The sequence below is a fragment of the Danio rerio genome, chromosome 24 (assembly GCF_049306965.1).
Source record: "Danio rerio strain Tuebingen ecotype United States chromosome 24, GRCz12tu, whole genome shotgun sequence".
NCBI classification, from domain to species: Eukaryota; Metazoa; Chordata; class Actinopteri; order Cypriniformes; family Danionidae; genus Danio; species Danio rerio.
Genome location: NC_133199.1, coordinates 21,875,001 through 21,893,141, shown reverse-complemented (window position 1 = coordinate 21,893,141; position 18,141 = coordinate 21,875,001). Strand labels below are relative to the sequence as shown.

At 34.8% G+C, this 18,141-nt stretch overlaps 1 protein-coding gene and 1 long non-coding RNA gene across 6 annotated transcripts in view; both read left to right on the top strand.

Annotated features, from left to right (window-relative positions):
- The window catches only part of cntnap2a (contactin associated protein 2a), a 760,628-nt gene that overhangs the window by 158,893 nt on the left and 583,594 nt on the right, over positions 1-18,141 (top strand).
- Positions 428-3,443, top strand: LOC137489230 (uncharacterized). Its single transcript, XR_011008618.2, has 6 exons — positions 428-677; positions 996-1,108; positions 2,054-2,180; positions 2,357-2,442; positions 2,800-2,842; positions 2,940-3,443. It is a non-coding gene; the product is annotated as an uncharacterized lncRNA (long non-coding RNA).

Sequence of the window (18,141 nt, the reverse complement as noted above, 5' to 3'; positions counted from 1 at the left end):
AGTTTGTCCAAATGTAAAATTCTGTCATTTACTAACTCTTCACTTGTCCCAAACCTGCTTGAATTTCTTGCTTCTGTTGAACACAAAAGTTAAGTAAAGCTGACAACCTGTAACCACTGACTTTCCAATAGGAAAACAAATACTGTGGAAATCGGTGGTTACAGGTCTCAGCTTTTTTTTTTTTCGGTCAAAAATAACCTTTTAAGTGTTCAACAGAAGAAAGAAACACAAACAGGTTTGGAATAAGTAAATGACAGAATCATAGTTCAACCAAGACTGAATATATATATATATATATATATATATATATATATATATATATATATATATATATATATATATGTGTATGTATATATATAAAATCTGCTCTTCAATAAACAGAAATTGGGGGAAAAAATAAATGGGGGCGAATAATTCTGACTTCAACGATATACACAGCAAATTCATCAGAGTTAAATTCTCGGTGTTGAAGCATTTGAGAGTAAAGTGTTGACGTTAAAGAGTTAGATTTTGATAAATGAATATAATAAGAGTTAGAATTGTTTTTATTCAGTGTGAAATCAAGGAGTTATCTTTTTTACACTTGGTGGTGTTATTTCCAACATCCGGGAATTCATGCAGCCCCAGTCACTGAAGAATTTTCCAGACGCCATTTTCCAGGTTTAGAACAGCAACTGGTGAGTCAAACTACCTAAATGTTGGTATTTTACTGACTTTCTTTAAGGAAATACAGTTGTAAACATGTTGTTAAGTTAATAACTTTAGATTGGAGTGACAATTTTAAACTTCTGCGGTTCATTCATGGTCGTTTGTGTATCTAGCTTAACTGCATTACTATTGACTTCTTTTCAAGAATGTTTTTATATGCTCACGCATACATAGTGCATAAAAACATCAAATGAACATGTTCAACACATTTCTGTCACACTTAATGCCATTTTGTGCGTTGTTACCCATCTGTAAAATAAAATCGACACTTCTCCTTTAATTCCAAGCAAACTAGCGAGGGAATCCCCGGAGCCGCCTAACGTTAGCCTACTCTGCCCGGATGCTAACGGCAACACAGGACGGTTTCCATAAGCTCTGGAGAGTTTCTAAAACATATCTGGTGAGTAAATGAACGTATGCTAACTTGTAAAAGGCTTCCTGACTAAAACATATGATTGTTTGTTATTCGTGTACGTTAATTTGGTTATTTTAAACACCGCGGCCCTTTTAAACTGGTTCATTCGTGGCCGTCCATATAACGTTAGTCCATAACTTAGACTCGTGTGATAACGTACGCTTGAATTATATTAAGTGTTGACAACCATTAAAGTCGGAATGTTAACATTAATGTCTTTAAATGACCGCGTTTGCACTTTATCAGACATTTAACGTTACAGAAGTCTCCCGGAAGTTGCGGGACTAACGTTAACGTTATCCCGCAAATGCACAGAGACTCCCAGATGCCCAAGTAGATGCCCGCAAATGAATGCTCATCTCCCGGAAATCGCGCGTCTCCCGCCCGGTCATTAAACACTTTGCACACCCCTCTCCACCGCATCCCTCCCAGCTCTTCAGGTACGTCACGCGCAAGTCACCCCCACCGCTCTTCAGGTACGTCGCGCGCAACTCATCCCATTGCTCTTTAGGTACTCATCTCTCCCGCTACCTCCCGCAAATCAACTCTGTATCCCCCGAAAATGACTTTTCCCAACTCGGGATGTCTGACGTTAGTAAGTTAGGCTATTTCTGTTGTCAGGAACATCTTAGTCAAGCTTTTTCTCCCGCATGATATTGTGCTTAAAACTATAGGCTAAACTTAGCATGTACTGTACACAACATTTCCGTTTTATTAGTGCGTTGTAAACAGCCACCTGTCTGTAAAATTCATATTTGAGCAGCCTAATGATGATACAGGTTTGATTTGTGGATTTATTATCAATAATCAACATCTGAATCAAAAGATATGTGAAAATGTGTGAGGCATACTTTGTGATGTTCATCTCTCTTTTTTATCTGAAGGTTATGCATATGTGTTAGATACTAATGTGTTGTTGTTTTTTAACAGCCACAGTTCTCTGTACAATAACACAAGACCCTGTGACGGTGGCTGATTAGAGACGGATGGTGTATTTCCAGAGTTGGTGAAATGGCCAAGCACACCTTCTTGGTCATATGTGGTGATAATAATGAAGGTATGTTTGATAAAGTTCTGTATTTGTTTCACAATAAGCTGAGAGGGTATTAGAGCATTAGAGAATAACAAATGACATGAAGGTGATAAGTTTTGTATTGTGGGTGAACTGTTACTTAAATAATGTTTTGCTGTTTGCTTTGCACTTTTTCTCTTCTGCTTATCCTAACATTTTAGGTTATATTTGGACCTGAAACATCTGCTAGACTCCAGGAAAGGTGGCGTCAATACTGGACCTGAAAGGGCCTAACAAGTTGAATCTGGTAAAGAAACACACACACACACACACACACACACACACACACACACACACACACACACACACACACACACACACACACACACACACACACGCGCGCACGCACACGCTTACAGAAAACTGTAAGTTTATGAATATTTTTTACACTGTGGCCAATATTTTGGGGAAGTCAGCATCACTAAATGATATAAAAGATTTTAAGCTCCTCTAAATTTTGCTCCAAGTGTTAAATTCAGGATTCTGGACAGACAGCTGCCTGTTTTTCCAGTTCTAGTCATAGTGGTTAACCTAATTGTTTTTGGAGATCCAACAATGATGTATGTGTTTTTTCTACTTTTCCATATCCTGTCACCTCAACCAGCTGGGAGAGTCAAGTTGTGGATCATCATGAAGATTTTCAAAAGGTGAGTTTAGATTTTTTGAATGTTTTATTTACTTTAAATGTTCTTTTAAATATATCATAGAATTTGACTGCAATTTGTTTTCAAACATTTTTCTTAGTCATGCTGGAATCTTGAAGAGTTCTTAGATGAGCATCACCCTACAGTATATCCGTGCATCAGGAACCACCAGACGAGCGATCAGCAGCTGCTACATCGTCATGGATAAAAAGGTCATCCTGTGGCTGGGAAGCACATCTTTCACAGGACATGCTTGATGAGATTTCCTAGCTCCAGTTTGTTTTCACACAAGTTTACAGCATTTATACCTTCATTTAAACTGCTGTGTTTGGAGGACCAAGGAAACACCAGAAGTGAAAGATTTGCACGCCAAGTTGTTTAAAATGTAATTTCAGAAGAAAACTATGCGTTCAGAAGAAAACTATGAGTGACGATATATTGAACTTTCAAATTGCTCTGATAACACATCAAGTTTGGACATCATATTTTGTTGATACTGTCTGTACTAATAAAACATTTAAAGCATATTTGACATTGTTGCATTTTAAAAATTGAATTGTTGAAGTTGTGAATGTTTTCAAATAAAATGTATTTTATTTTGTAATTTACAGTCTATTTGACCTTTTTACCATATTTACACTCAAAAGAGTTGAATAAAATAATATATTACACCAGGTGGTGTTAAATATAGTTACATTTTTTAACTCTGCCCTGAGTTAAAATTAACCCTTACTTCGGTGTCAATGTGCCAACCCTTTTGAAAGTGTTGATTTAAGTCTGTTTTGAGTGGACCCCATGAGACACTTTCAAAGTGTTGAAATTAACACCCATAGAGTTGTTTTGGGTCCCCATATTTTGCTGTGTATATATATATATATATATATATATATATATATATATATATATATATATATATATATATATATATATATATATATATACAGTTTCTGTGTAGTTTACACTAAACGAGTCACTTCACAGAATGTGCACTTATTATTTTTTTAACGAATGCCTTAAGACTAAGTTTTACACTTATTAATGTATTATTAAATTTTATCAAACTTATAGTTGTTTTTTCTTGAGGCTCTTATGTCTGATATCATATTTACATTGTGGGTAATTTTTATTAATGTTAGAATAGTGTTCATTTTCAATCTCTTTATGTCTAATAGTTTTTATCGTTTTAAGACATTTGTAATTGCATAGGAGACAAATTTGAAAGTACTGTTGGAGATTTTTTCTTTAAAAATAAATGTCTAAAATGGTATTGTCTGTGTGTTTTAAATTACAGATTTATTTTGACAGATTTATGGGGTTTAAAGATTAAAATAATGGCTAATTTTATTTGTGAAACTGACGATGGAGAAGTTAATTTTAAAAAAATGCTATCAAAATGTATGAGCTGGGTGACTTAAGTATGTAAAGGTAAGATAAATAATTAAAAATAAGTTAATTGCTATTAAAATGTATGAGCTGGGTGATTTAAGTATTTAAAGTTGAAAGAAATTAAAGCAATTAAGTTAATTGGTATTAAAATGTATGAGCTGGGTGACTAAGTATTTAAAGTTTGGAAAAATTAAAACAATTAAGTTAATTGCAATTAAAACGTATAAGCTGAGTAACTTGGGTATTTTAAGTTAGGTGAAGTGTCTTGCATGAGTACAACAAACTCAAAACTTAATGTTTCTGTTTACTTAAAATAGATAATTTCATAACTTAAAAAATTTGACGTAACCGATTACCTCAAATTTTTTGAGTTTTGTCAACTTATTCGGGATTACAGTGCACTAGACCACACAGAACCTAAAAGGTACACTTTCAAATTTGAGTTTATAAAAAAAAATCAAAAAGCGCCTCTTTTTTTAGGTGTTTATTATAACACAGACGACATATACAGTTATTTTAAACACTTTCAATAGTGTTTTATGAAAATTTAAAGGGTTTTCTTTAAAATGATACAAAATTTTGTTCTTTCTTTATTCTTTATTCTTTATGTGGATTTGGGAAGCTTTTAAATTTGGGTAGGCAAAATCCAGGCGGAAATCCCCAAATAGCAGCAGAGTTTAAGTGGTTAATGTTATTATTATTGTTATTATTATTATTATTATTATTATTATTATTATTATTATTATTTTGTTTACTCTATCTTTTATTCTAACGTTATTCCCTAGCAAGTAAGGAGTGTGCATGCTGAAACCTACCTTTGAAGCTCGGTCTCCCTCACCTAAATATGATTATTCTGTCTGTTTCTATTTTTATCACAAGCAAAGGTTTGATTGAAAGTGAACCAACAGCCGTGAGGGCAGTGATGTCACGGATTCCAGAGCATAAAAGACACAGGAAGAGGCTGGAAAATGGATAGTAGAGGAAAAAAAAAAAAAGATCTTAGCAGAGCAGAAAAGATGCTTTGAGCTATGAAGTGGCATGTCAGTAGAAGACAGTTGAATTAGAGTATGGGTTTACTATACCACATATTTGTCATGTTCTTAAAAGAAGAAAGGTGCTATTTTTGGTATTCAGTGTATCCATTTTTGTCAAACCTTCAGTGACACTTTGTCAGGTCAAAAAACAACTACAAAACAATTCACAGTCACTAAACAATTATTTAAATTAGAAACGTGAATTTTAAAAGCTGCTCTCATTGGTCTGAAATATATTTTATGCTGAGACAATTTAATTGATTTTAATCAACAGTTTTTGGCCTGTGAAGTCATTTCTTGCAGTACACTAGCACTACTCCCTGTAAATTTGCATTTGCAGTGCTTTGTATGCCAAAATGTCATTTTTAATCTAAAGGTGGAAGTGTATTGATCCGTTTATTGGCAGAAGCGATTGATAAAATGAAATTTAACGCTTGATCTATTTTAAAAAGATGGCAGGCGGCAGGAATTGGAGCACATTTTTAACCACATCGCCATATGAGTGAGCTTTTAACATCTTAACCTGTGAGAGAGGTTGTGATTGATTTCTATTGAAGTCAGCAGAAACTCACTAGAACATACAACAGTGATAGAAGCCATTACATTTAATAGCGTAGTCTGAAGTGTGGCAGTTTAATGGACATATCCTCACTGACTTCCCCCATCCATGCAACTGAAAACATTAGCCTTATGTCAGTTTCTGCCAGAGCAGCCCTCCAACAAATGCTTTACTCTCCTTCACAGCGCTGAATTTCATTTCAAACCTACACATGAGATAAAAGGCCTTATTTTAGTCACCGTCTAGGAAGAACGCCAATATCAACACAAGTGTTTGCATTATCGTTATGCTGTTGTTTAATATTACCCCATTCTTTTTGAAAATCCTTCTGTAGGATTGTTCTTATAATAACAAGTCGCTTCAGTGATTTTCATGTTGTTTATGGTTTATGATTTGCATTACTTTAATACTCTTTCCATACATTATGCATGTGTTGTTGTTCTAAAGAACTAGAGATGGGCTGCTTTTTAAATGTATTTAGAGAGCAGAAGGACTGGTAAATAAGACTTTTTAAATAAAAAAATATATATATACATAGATAACAATTACTGACATTCAATTTATTTATATTTATTTATGAAATATTATGCATAATTTACAAATAATAAAACATAATCCAAGAACAAATAATTAAGTTGTATTTAAACAATTTGTAAAATGAATTTTAAATTGAAACTATATTAGGTACATCTTACTAGTACTGGGTTGGACAACCTTTTGCCTTCAGAACTGCCCTTATCCTTCATGACATGGATCCATGCTTTCTTGTTTTTGATACCAAATTCTGACCCTACCATCTGAATGTCGCAGCTGAAATCAAGACGCATCAGACCAGGAAACATCCAATCTTCTATTGTCCAATTTTGGTGAGCCTGAGCGAATTATAGCCTCAGTTTTCTGTTCTTAGCCGACAGGAGTGGCACTCGGTGGGGTCTTTTGCTTCTGTAGCCCATCAGCCTCAAGGTTTGTTGTGTGGTGCATTCAGATATGCTTTTCTGGATAACTCTGTTCATAACGTGGTGTATGAGTTACTGTTGCCTTTCTATTAGCTTGAACCAGTCTCGCCATTCTCCTCTGACCACTGTCATCAACAAGGCATTTGTGCACACAGAACTGACGTTCACTGGATTTTTTTTCTTTCTCTGACCATTCTCTGTAAACCCTAGAGATGGTTGTGCGTGGACGTTCTGAAATGATCAGACCACCCCGTCTGGCACCAACAACCATGACACGTTTAAAGTATTTTAAATCACTTTCATACTCATTCTGATGCTTGGTTTGAACTGCAGCAGATCATCTTAATCATGTCTACATGCCTGAATGCATTGAATTGCTGCCACGTGATTGGCTGATTTGAAATTTGGTTTTACTTAATAAAGTGGCCGGTGAGTGTAAATAACCCAGCCAATGTTGATATTTAACTGATTTATCTGTCTTGTTATACCTCAATGTCTCAAAAAATAAATAATAAAAAACTTATGAAAAATTATAGCAAATCACAGAGACATTGCTCAGTTATTTCTTTGTAGGGCCAATTATGTTAAAACACACACACACACGCACACACACACACACACACACACACACACACACACACAGACACACACACACACACTCACACACACACACACACACACACACACACACACACACACACACACACACACACACACACACACACACACACACACACACACACACACACAAATCAGGCACATTGTAAAAAAATCTGTTAATTTGCAGTTTCCATACTTTGTGTTTTCCGTTTATTATGATTGTGAATTGCATTATGGGACCTTGATCTCTGCTCTGTCGACTTTTGATATTGAAAATTCAACTCTACAGTTTAACAAAGTGACTTTTTATTGACATATTTTGATAGTTTGAAATAATATAATGTATAAGAAATAATATAAAGAGAAATAAGTCTGTATACATATACATCCATAATAAACATATAACAGCAACACTAGAAAATACAATACCAACATAGACAATATATCACTTTGAGCTATTGAAAATGTTAATAAAAGTCACATTTTTAAACTTTGTAAGGCAAAAAAAGATGGAAGCTAGATCAAGGTCCCATTATGCAATTCAAAAGCTCAAACAAATGGCAAAATAAATGAATAAATATTTATAATCACAAAAAATGAATCACAAAATATGGAAAACTGCTAATTTATGGATATTGTTTTGCAGTGCATAGTAGCCAAACCAGCCAATGACATTAATTAATCTATATATCAGTTTTATGACACTTCATCGGATCAAAAACACAAAGCCATTGGACCATTGTGTTAAACCACAAAGTGTTATGTTTGAGACACATTAAAAAAAGAAAAATCCCCCACACAATTCCTATAATTATTGAATATATCAGTTTTCGGACACCACATTGGGTGCAATCGATCAAACAAACAGATAAAAAATATACAGTTTGCAGGCATTTGCTGATAATTAACTGAAATATTGATACTGACATATTCTTTGCCTACACCAACAGCAGCTACTGCAAGTGTTATGTACCCTCTATTATTTACAGTATTTTCTATTGTGATATGTCAAATAGTCTCCCTCACTAGAAAAGGGGAAAAAAAAAATCACAACAAACCTAAAGGTCCAAATCTGTCTGATTTAGGGAGGAAATATCTGCAAGGCATCATCCAAAACACACGTTTAGTCAGGCTTATTATAAGATCAAAGCCTGGAATGTGTTTCCTTCATTTATTATACATTACAATTCTGACTACACAGAGAAAGGGAGGAACTGTGAGGATGAAGCATTCACCTTTGATTTACTCTCCGGTCTCAGATTAAGGCTCTGTCTGTCTGAACCTGAGAGCACAACACTATTAATTGTGCTATGTGGTGATCACTCTCTGTCAGGACTGATTGCACAAGAGCAACCTTTATAAAATGGCTTTGTGCAACTGATTTCTTCCATTGCTTTTTATGATGCAATGCTTTGAGAAGATCATATTAGATTGTAATATTAAACGTATTGCAAAAGACTGTTAGTCTGCCTAATAGAAAATAATAAAATAAAATGTTTAACTTTGATTTTATTTTATATATTTTTTACTTCTCTTTGGATCTGTGTATTTGCATTGCTAGGCAACTCAAAACTTCCTGTACACTGAAAAAAAATCATTGGACCTACAAAATGTTTTTAGGGTAAGTGGTTGCAAACAATTGAAATAGGCTGAATTTTACCTTACCTTAAAGAGGTGGTCCACTACGATATCATTTTTTAAACTTTAGTTCATGTGCAATGTAGCTGTGTGAACATAAACAACATCTCTGAACGTAATATGCTCAACGTTCAATGCAAAAGGGGGACATTGGCTTTTACGGCTTAGCAAAGCCTACAGCGAACGACTTCAAAAAATTTACATCTGGGTTAGTGAGATCACAAACGATTCAGGTCACCCGCATTCATTATGCGCATACACCTTGCGCAGCGAAGGGGCGTGGCCAGATGCACTGTAATGTTATAGCAGAGAAAGCTGAAATGCCGTCCAAATGCTGTCATTTCCACAGAGCTACATCTGTTTTTGTATTTGGGCTTCCAAAGGAAATTACATAAAGAGAGAAGTACTTACAGTTTATTTGAATTATATTCCAGAGAATTCTAAAAAATATATAGCTCTAGCATTTGACAAAGGACAGCATCCAGAATCTTTCCCAGTTCAGTGCTGAATTCGGCTAAAAACACCTCAAAGAAGGAGCAGCTCCAACCGTAAAAGAAGAAGCTGAGATTGTGAGCCACAACCTGTGAGTATTTGTATGTGTTAAAATTGATATATTAAATGCATTGTGCCTATCGTTAATGATATGTTTTAGCAAGGACGTAAACAAAGATGTTAAGAACAGGAAATGCTGTTTGGCATCGTTAACAATTTAGCTAAAAATGAATATTTATTGGTCAATCCCACAATCTTCATTAGCGCTGCAGTATATCTCTATGTGGCCGCTTTCCGTGTATTATACATCTCAATTAACCAACTCGCAAAATATATGTGAACGTTTTATTTTACTTAAACATGCTCATAACCTGAAAATGAATGATAGACACTTTCATTTTCTGGCTACAGTGACTGACAGTATTGGCATGTGCTGTTATTGCATTATACTTTAAGTTAATGTTTACCTTACTAACATTTTTCTAAACTGTCAAATTAACTGTTTTGTATATCTAAAGTACTGAAGTGAATATATTTAACTATTTATTTTGATACTGAATAATTAACACAGCCTACTCCAACATTCAGCCTTAATAACTTTTAATTTATCTGTTTGTTGCCTATCCATCCATCTATCCATCCATCCATCCATCCATACGAAATGAATGCTGGCACAGTACATTCCTAATATTAACTCTCTAAAATATCCATACGCCCACTATACAGTATGTTGATTTTTATGTAATATCATTTAATATTTTACACTCATGGCTTACTAGCAATGTCTAATTTGAGGTTTCTTGTTCTGTTATAATTTGCAAGATGCATTAAAACAATTTCAAACAAGAAATTTTTGCAGTCCAGTTAATTAAAGAGGGATCAAAGTGATTTCTACAAGTCTAAAAGTACATTCGATGTTAGATCTATATTGTAGTGTTTGCCAGCAGACTATAGGATCAAAACTTTCTCCTGCTCTAATTATAAAGTTGTATCGTAGGCTTCAAAAGACTCCTCGAGGCTGCAAGCTCCTCATCCTGACATTCTAATACCACAGTAAGTGACTTGAACGAGGCGTCCCGTGTGTGAGAGAGGAACTTTACATAATTTAGTGTAATTAGTTTGTCCGTGCAGATTGCTTCGGCGCTTTTATTCCTTCCCAAGAAGAGCAGTCATGTCATCTCGAAACTCCCCTCACCGCCAGACACCACGCAGCCCTAATTAATCTCTTGTTTTCTGTGTAAGCGATGCAAGAGATAATGAATCCTCCTGCTTTTTGATTCTTCATTTAATGGACTTTGTAAAATAAGGCTCGTTTGAACACATTTAAAGGCTTGTCTTTGATCATATTGTTTTGATATGGCACTGCTCTTACAACCAGGTGGCCCTGAGGGGATTCGTTTGATTTATTCTGTGGCTTTTATTTGCTGCTGTGCCCGTCCTTTGCTGGCCTTTCCAATTGAATTTGCATTGCAGAGGAATTTGTTTTGTGCATTGGAAGGCAAATAGTCATTATGCCATGTTTGGTGACTTTGATGGAATTTGAAATCTATAGAATGCAAGCTTGGGTGGAAGTTTGCATGTGTTAATGCTTCAACAAATAAGCATGCAAACAAACAAAGAACACAAAATGGTTGGGATACATTTATAATGTATTCTGCACTAACTAACCAACCAACCAACTAAACAAAAATTAATTAAATAAATAAATAAATTAATAAATAAATAAATAAATAAAAACTTTATAAAAATAGGATTTTTATAAATAGAATAACACAAACACATTGAGAAAGAATCATCAACTTGAAAACAAGTATATTTTCACCGCACTTGAAAAAACATTCTGCAAATAACCCAAACCACAATGGAAAGGTGTCGCAGGATCCCAAAAAAAGGGATGAATAGGACCAGTTTAGAGTCAGCTGTTTTGTCTGCTATTATTGGCAACAATGTATGAACAACAAGGAACTGTATGACCAAGACTCTCAAATCTCAAACTACTTCTGGCTCTAAACAACAACACTTTAGGATCCCCAAACACATTTCCTTTGTGGTCTGCACTATTTGCTGCATGTTTCTGGCTCAACAGGTTTTGATGTTGAAAACTTGTTTATTGGCTTTTTTTAATAGTTTAAAAATATACTGTATTAGAAATAATTATCGTAAGGGATAATCAGCAGATTTCCATGCATTAAATGATTTAAATGCACAACTCTGAGCCAAAGAACTGCCTGAAAGAGGAGGATGTGTCCTCTCTTTGTTGCATTATGTTTTCCCAAATTTTGTCAGTTACAAAAGTAGTTCCCAATGTGGGAATCAGGACAATGACAAGGGGTTGCTTGGTGTTTCGAAAAATTTAATAAATTTTATTAAACCATTAGAATTACCCTATTTTAAACATAACCAACAGAAGATAAAAAATAGGTGTTTTTCATAGTAAAAAAAATGCAACATGCAAATGAAAAGACATCAGTCTTTAAACTATTTTATCATAGGATTGGTGTGTTTATATAAGATTAACAACACAGCACAGCAATAGCGTCAGTTGCAGAAGATTTTATTTATAGCTACAGGTTAAACTTTTTGACACAAATATAGCAATCATAATACATTTAAAATAAAAACAGGCCACAGACTGAACATTGAGAATGATCTCTGATTAGCGGTCTTTCAAAATTAAACCAAGAAAAGTCTTGTGCTGGAACGTTCTGTCCATTATTCTCTTTAGCTGAGGTTATTATTAAATTAAACAAATTAATATATGTCTATAAAAAAAAAATATATATATAAAATTTTATTTTATAAATTTTTTTTTGTGTGGTGTCAATATGTTGTGTATAGGCCTATAGGTGTGTGTGTGCTATTCCGTGCAACAGTTGTATATTTATAACCACTTCCTAAAAGAGCTGGGGTCATAATTATTATTATTTTAGGGGTAGCGGGCTAAAAAGTTTAGGAACCCCTGTTCTAAAACAGACTATTAATGACTATAAAAATGACAGTTGGTAGACTTGCACTCTTGTGTTGTCAATAAGCTCATGTTTATATAGGCCTGTTGTTATGTGGGCAACGTTTGTATATTTACTGTATAACCACCTCTGAGGAATTTGGGGGTTGCGAGTCACTGGCCTTGTTATTTTAGGGGTCATGGGCTGAAAAAAAATTGGGAACCCCTAAGTTGCTACATGTTAGATCTTTAGCTTTTTCTGTCACAAGCAGACAGAGAGAGAGTCCAAGAGAGGGTTCATGCGTGCATGCAAATGACACAAGCATAACTCATAGTAACATGCTTTAGCTACCTATTCGCAAATATTTTTGCGAACATATTGGTGAGTTGGTTCATTCCCATCATCTTCCATTATCTCCACACGCCAGTGTCTTCTAGATTAGAGTGATAAAGGAAGGCAGCTATCACTGAATTGCTTTTGGTACTTCTAATATTTGAGAGAAGTGCTTTTTTTTTTCGAACTGTGATCAAATCTACGTGTGCATTACGTGATTTTATTGCACACCTTCCAGCCAATCAGAATCAAGAATTTCAACAGTCCATGGAATGTAAAGAAATAAATCCATAAGACAACAGAAATAAATTTGATCTAATTTTGTTGTGCCATCATTTACATGACCAACCCACACATTATATTGTTTCAAACTAATGAAAATGACAATTAAAGCCAATTTGCAAAATTGTTGAACATCAGTTGAGAAATTTAAAAACATAAATACATCAAAAACACCTACGAACCACAACATACTGTATGCTGAGCTGTAAATGAACAGATATGTTTGTAAACAATGTGCCTAGCAATTCACGACCAAATATTCACCTCTGGTTGAACTCTTCCTTCACAATCTTACATGATCAAATAATGTCCCATTTTCTCCACATCTCCTAATGTCTTCTCATCTTAAAACTGACTTGAAACAGCGAGCGCATGTGCAACAGGTATCATCTGGCATATTAAGCCAGCCGTGACATTTCCATCTTGCCTGGATAAAGACCAACCGAGCACTTTGTCACACCTGACTGGTTGCCATCTCGCTTACTTTGACACCCGAGGTTATCGTCCCACCGCTTTCCACCCTCCGCCTTCTTTTATTTAGTCCCGAGCTTGACAAACGCCTTGACAAAGGTGAGCGAGGCCATTTCTGAAATGTCAAAGGACTTACAAAGGTCGCTTGGAAAGTATCTCTGCTTCTCCTGACTGCTAAACTGGGTCAGCTCTTTTATCGCTATACTTGTACCCTAACATCGATGTGACCGCAGGAGGCAAGAAAAAATAGAACGAGGCCTTTGAAGACCTGGTAATTGTGACATTTTCTCAGTCCGCGCTGATTAACGTTTGTCACAGTTACACATGTCCTGGCCACCAAGCTACTGGTTTACTGGCGAGTCTGTGATTACCATCAACCCCTTGCCCTTGCGCATGTGGAAAGGCGGCCCAAACATCCTCGTTTTGAGCGCAGTGTGGAAGGCTTTTATCAGCTTGTGTGGAAAGTGCACGCAGCGGTTGTTCCTGGTGGTCCAGCACTCAGACAAATAAGCTCATTTAGTAATCTACGGAAACACCTGACTGCCTGAATGTAATATTCCTGCAATGCTAATGCAGTTACCATTGAGGTCTGATTCAGGAGCGGTGAAGAGGAAGATTGCAGTGTGGGGGAAACGCTTTCCTGCCGCTCCACGTGCAAATTGGCGAGTTTAGAAGGGGATGGAGACAATCTTACAAGCCATAGTAAAAAAAAAAAAAGTGAATGAATAAATAAAATAAAAAGACCCAAAAACTTTTGGAAACAATAGCCATATTTACTGGAATGTTTTTGAAATCATAGTGGGCCGTTTATACGACACCATTTGAACCAGTGCTGCATGAATTTGGCTAAAATGAGAATTGTTTTTTTTTTGTTTTTTTTTGCTCAAAATAGAGATCACAATTTTCTCACTATTTTGTAGACATGAAAAAAGGTTCATATGAGCAGGATTTGTAATTGTTATTTCTCAAAGAAATGGTAAAACAACACTAATAATATTACGTGTAGGTCTACTGTTGGTTAAAATGCTAAATTTTGTATAGAATTGCAATAGTGGACTTGAAGAGGCTTTTAATTAGTCCTGGTCATTAACGCACAGTAAAGTAATCAGAAAACGTCACGGATTGTGGGGTGAGGAAAGGAGCAAGGACTCAAATGCAAAGAAAATGGGTATAAATACTAGTAAAAATATAATAAACAGCTAAAAAAAAACTACCCGAGGGGGAAAACATTAACAAAACAAATAAATACACACACACTGGACTGGGCAGGCTGGCAGGGATCAGAACTGGAAACACGACAGGACAGGGGTATAAACAACAACGAACTAGCACAGGACAGCAGACATGAGGAGATTATATGCAGAACTAAATTAACACACAAACAGATGAACATAATTAACTAATAATGGGTTAACAAGGGGGGTGGGACTTGACAATAGATGGGAGAGCACATGACACAAAGATACAGCACAAGTCATGCGCTCACATACAACAAGACTAGAACACGCAGCCAATGAGAGAACTCATTAACTGCATGTTCATGACAACACAAGCACGCGGAGCTTTCGGTTTCATTTTCACTGCAGAGTGCGGTTCATACTTCCAGCATGGCTCCCAAGCAATCATGCTGTGCCATAAACTGAGCGTTGTTTACAACTTTATTACCTGTTTTTTTGCAGCCTATGCAGGTTCTGTTCACTAAAGGAATCTTTATTCAGAGGCGCGCACAATCCCTCTCTGTGGTAACAGCTCACACTCAGCTCATTGGGTGTTTTCAAAGCCGCGAATGCATCATTACATTTTTGGGTGAATTAGTCTTATAAATACAGTTTTATGACACTTTCAAAACCATTTTTAGGCATCCACATTGCTGAGCATCATATATAAAACAGTTTGAAGACGTGTGTGACTGACTTGCAAATATGATGGGCAGAATCGTAGAAATGCTAGATTAAGATCGTCTAGGGGGCTGAATCGAGATCACGATCTTTTTTCGATTGATCGTTCAGCCCTATATTTGAACTTAAACTTTTTACACAAAAAGACTGCAACCAAATTGGCCAAAGTGTATGAGTGCATGTGCTAATGTGAGAGTGTATGGGTGTTTTCCAGTGCTGGGTTGCAGTTGGAAGGGCATCTACAAAGTGTTAAATTTGTAAGCTGAATCAAATTAACCTCATGAGTCCATTAAACTATGTTTAACTGACTTAAAACAGCTTGCATAACTTATAAATTTAAGTCAGACCATGATTAACTTAGTTTAATGAGTTACTAAAAACATATGTAGTCATGACTAATTGATCATATAATTTTTTACAGTGTAGTGTGGAAGACAGTGTTGTGGCAAATCCTCTATAATTGCATTGACATTCTATGTAATCTACTCTTGCAAATACTTAAATTTGCAATTGGTTTGGACCCAGAGTTAGTCCTTTAGGTGGCATTGCTCTGGACTCTGGTTTTTCTTTGTCAGTCTCTGAATCATCTGGCTACCAGTTCAGACCCAATCTGCCATCTGAATTCCAGCTGTGTAAATGTCAGGCAGGATGGATGAATGAAATAGGTCATGTAATCCGTCTCCGGAGACTCGCTGGATCCATATTAAAAGATTTGATAAGATAAAGCCACAAGCAGAGCCACATGGGGCGACAACATGGCAGTAACCGTGCATGAGAAGTTGCTTGCAGTCATGCTGGTTTTTATGTGTAGGGAACACTGATAGCATCAAAACAAGAAGCCTACAATGGAGCTGCACATGACCCTACTGTGAAAGAAGGAGTCTGAGCTTAGCTATAAATTGGAAAGTCTGTGTGTGAAGAGAGGTGACGTCCTAATGATTTCCTTTGAGATTGAAGTTGCAGCTTCTTTCACTGAGATCTTTATTTTTTTTTTCTTTTTGTGCTGTATTTTTTAAAGACCACCAGAATTATTCTGCAGAAATCTGAGGTGTTTCTATTGAGTAGATGTTTAGCGGGATGACATATTGTATTCTCGAAGGTCAGTGGATTGTCTGGAATGAGAAAGACTGTAAAAGGCTGCAAGACTTTTGAACAAATGAAGTGAACAATATGCTTTTTCAAAACATAATATAGTTTTAGCACTTGTATGTCTCCTGAATGTATAGTAGATTTCAAATTTTGTTATTTATCATGATTGATTGATTGATTGATTGATTGATGGTTTGATAGTTTAATGAATTGATTGATTGATTGATTGATTGATTGATTGATTGATTGATTGATTGATTGATTGATTGATTGGGTTATAGTCAGAGAATAGTTTGAATTAATCTGAAATTAAAGTGATATTAATATATTTTATTTAACTTTAATAATAGTTTAATAGTTACATATTCATTATATTTGATGAAGTGTGTACGATAAATATACTATGTATATTTCAAGCTTTCTAGTTATAAAAGTGTATTTACAAATTTACTAATAACCTGTTCTGCTGGCATTTTAGTAAAATGTAAAAAAAAAAAAAAAAAACTTTATTAAATTAAATTAGTTAAATTAAATTGACCAAAATGACACAAAACATTTATAAATGATAATTTCAAAACTGTCACTAGGCCACATTTCTCTTGTCCATTCAATAATATGAATAAATAATGATTTTTTTTGCATTCAATTATTGGTTCATTACACCGCAAACTTAAAATAATCTAATCACAAACGGACAAGGGTAAAACTTTGGAGAAGAAATGTCTATCCTGCAGAATTAGATATGCTCAATGTGAAAATGACTGCCAAGATCAATAACTGCTTATGTTAAAGATGCAGTTTCGATGCAGTTTAAAGTTTTTCATTATGCTTCAGTAAATTATTTACTTTATTTGAGCTAAATTATTTCAACAAATTTAGGATTAAATATAAGCATGTTAACAAAATGGCCTGTTAACATAAAAAAACCTTGTTTTAAATACATTGTTAGTGCTATAGAGACTGTATATGCTGTAAGTGATATACAGTTGAAGTCATAATTATTAACCATTCTAAATGATTAACCCCCACTCCCCTGTATATTTTCCCCAAGTTCCTGTTTAATGGAAAGAAACAACAAATTTCTAAATATGCTAGTTTCAATAACTAATTTCTAATAACTGTTTTCTTTTATCTTTGCTATGATGACACTACATAATATTTTACTAAATATTTTTCAAGATACTAGTATTCAGCTAAAAGTGACATTTAAAGGCTTAACTAGGTTAATTAGGCAAGTTAGTGTATAACATTGGCTTATTCTTTAGACAACTGAAAAAAAAATGCTTTAGAGGCCTAATAATACTGACCTAAAAGCGTCTTTTAAAATTAAAAACTGCTTTTATTTTAGCCAAAATAAAATAAATATTTTTTTTTTCCAGTAGGAAAAAACATTATTGGATGTACTGTAAAATAATGTCTTGCTCTGTTAAACAAGTTAGGTAATGTTTGAAAAAGAAAATAATTAAGAAAATTGGGACGGAGAGCTAATCATTTTTGACTTCAGCGTATATGCTATTTTAATGCACAAATGAAAACAGTGACAGTGTGAAAAGTGTGTATAATTTATGTACTGTAAATCCACAGAGGCAAAAATGCCTGTAGAAACATTCATACCAAAA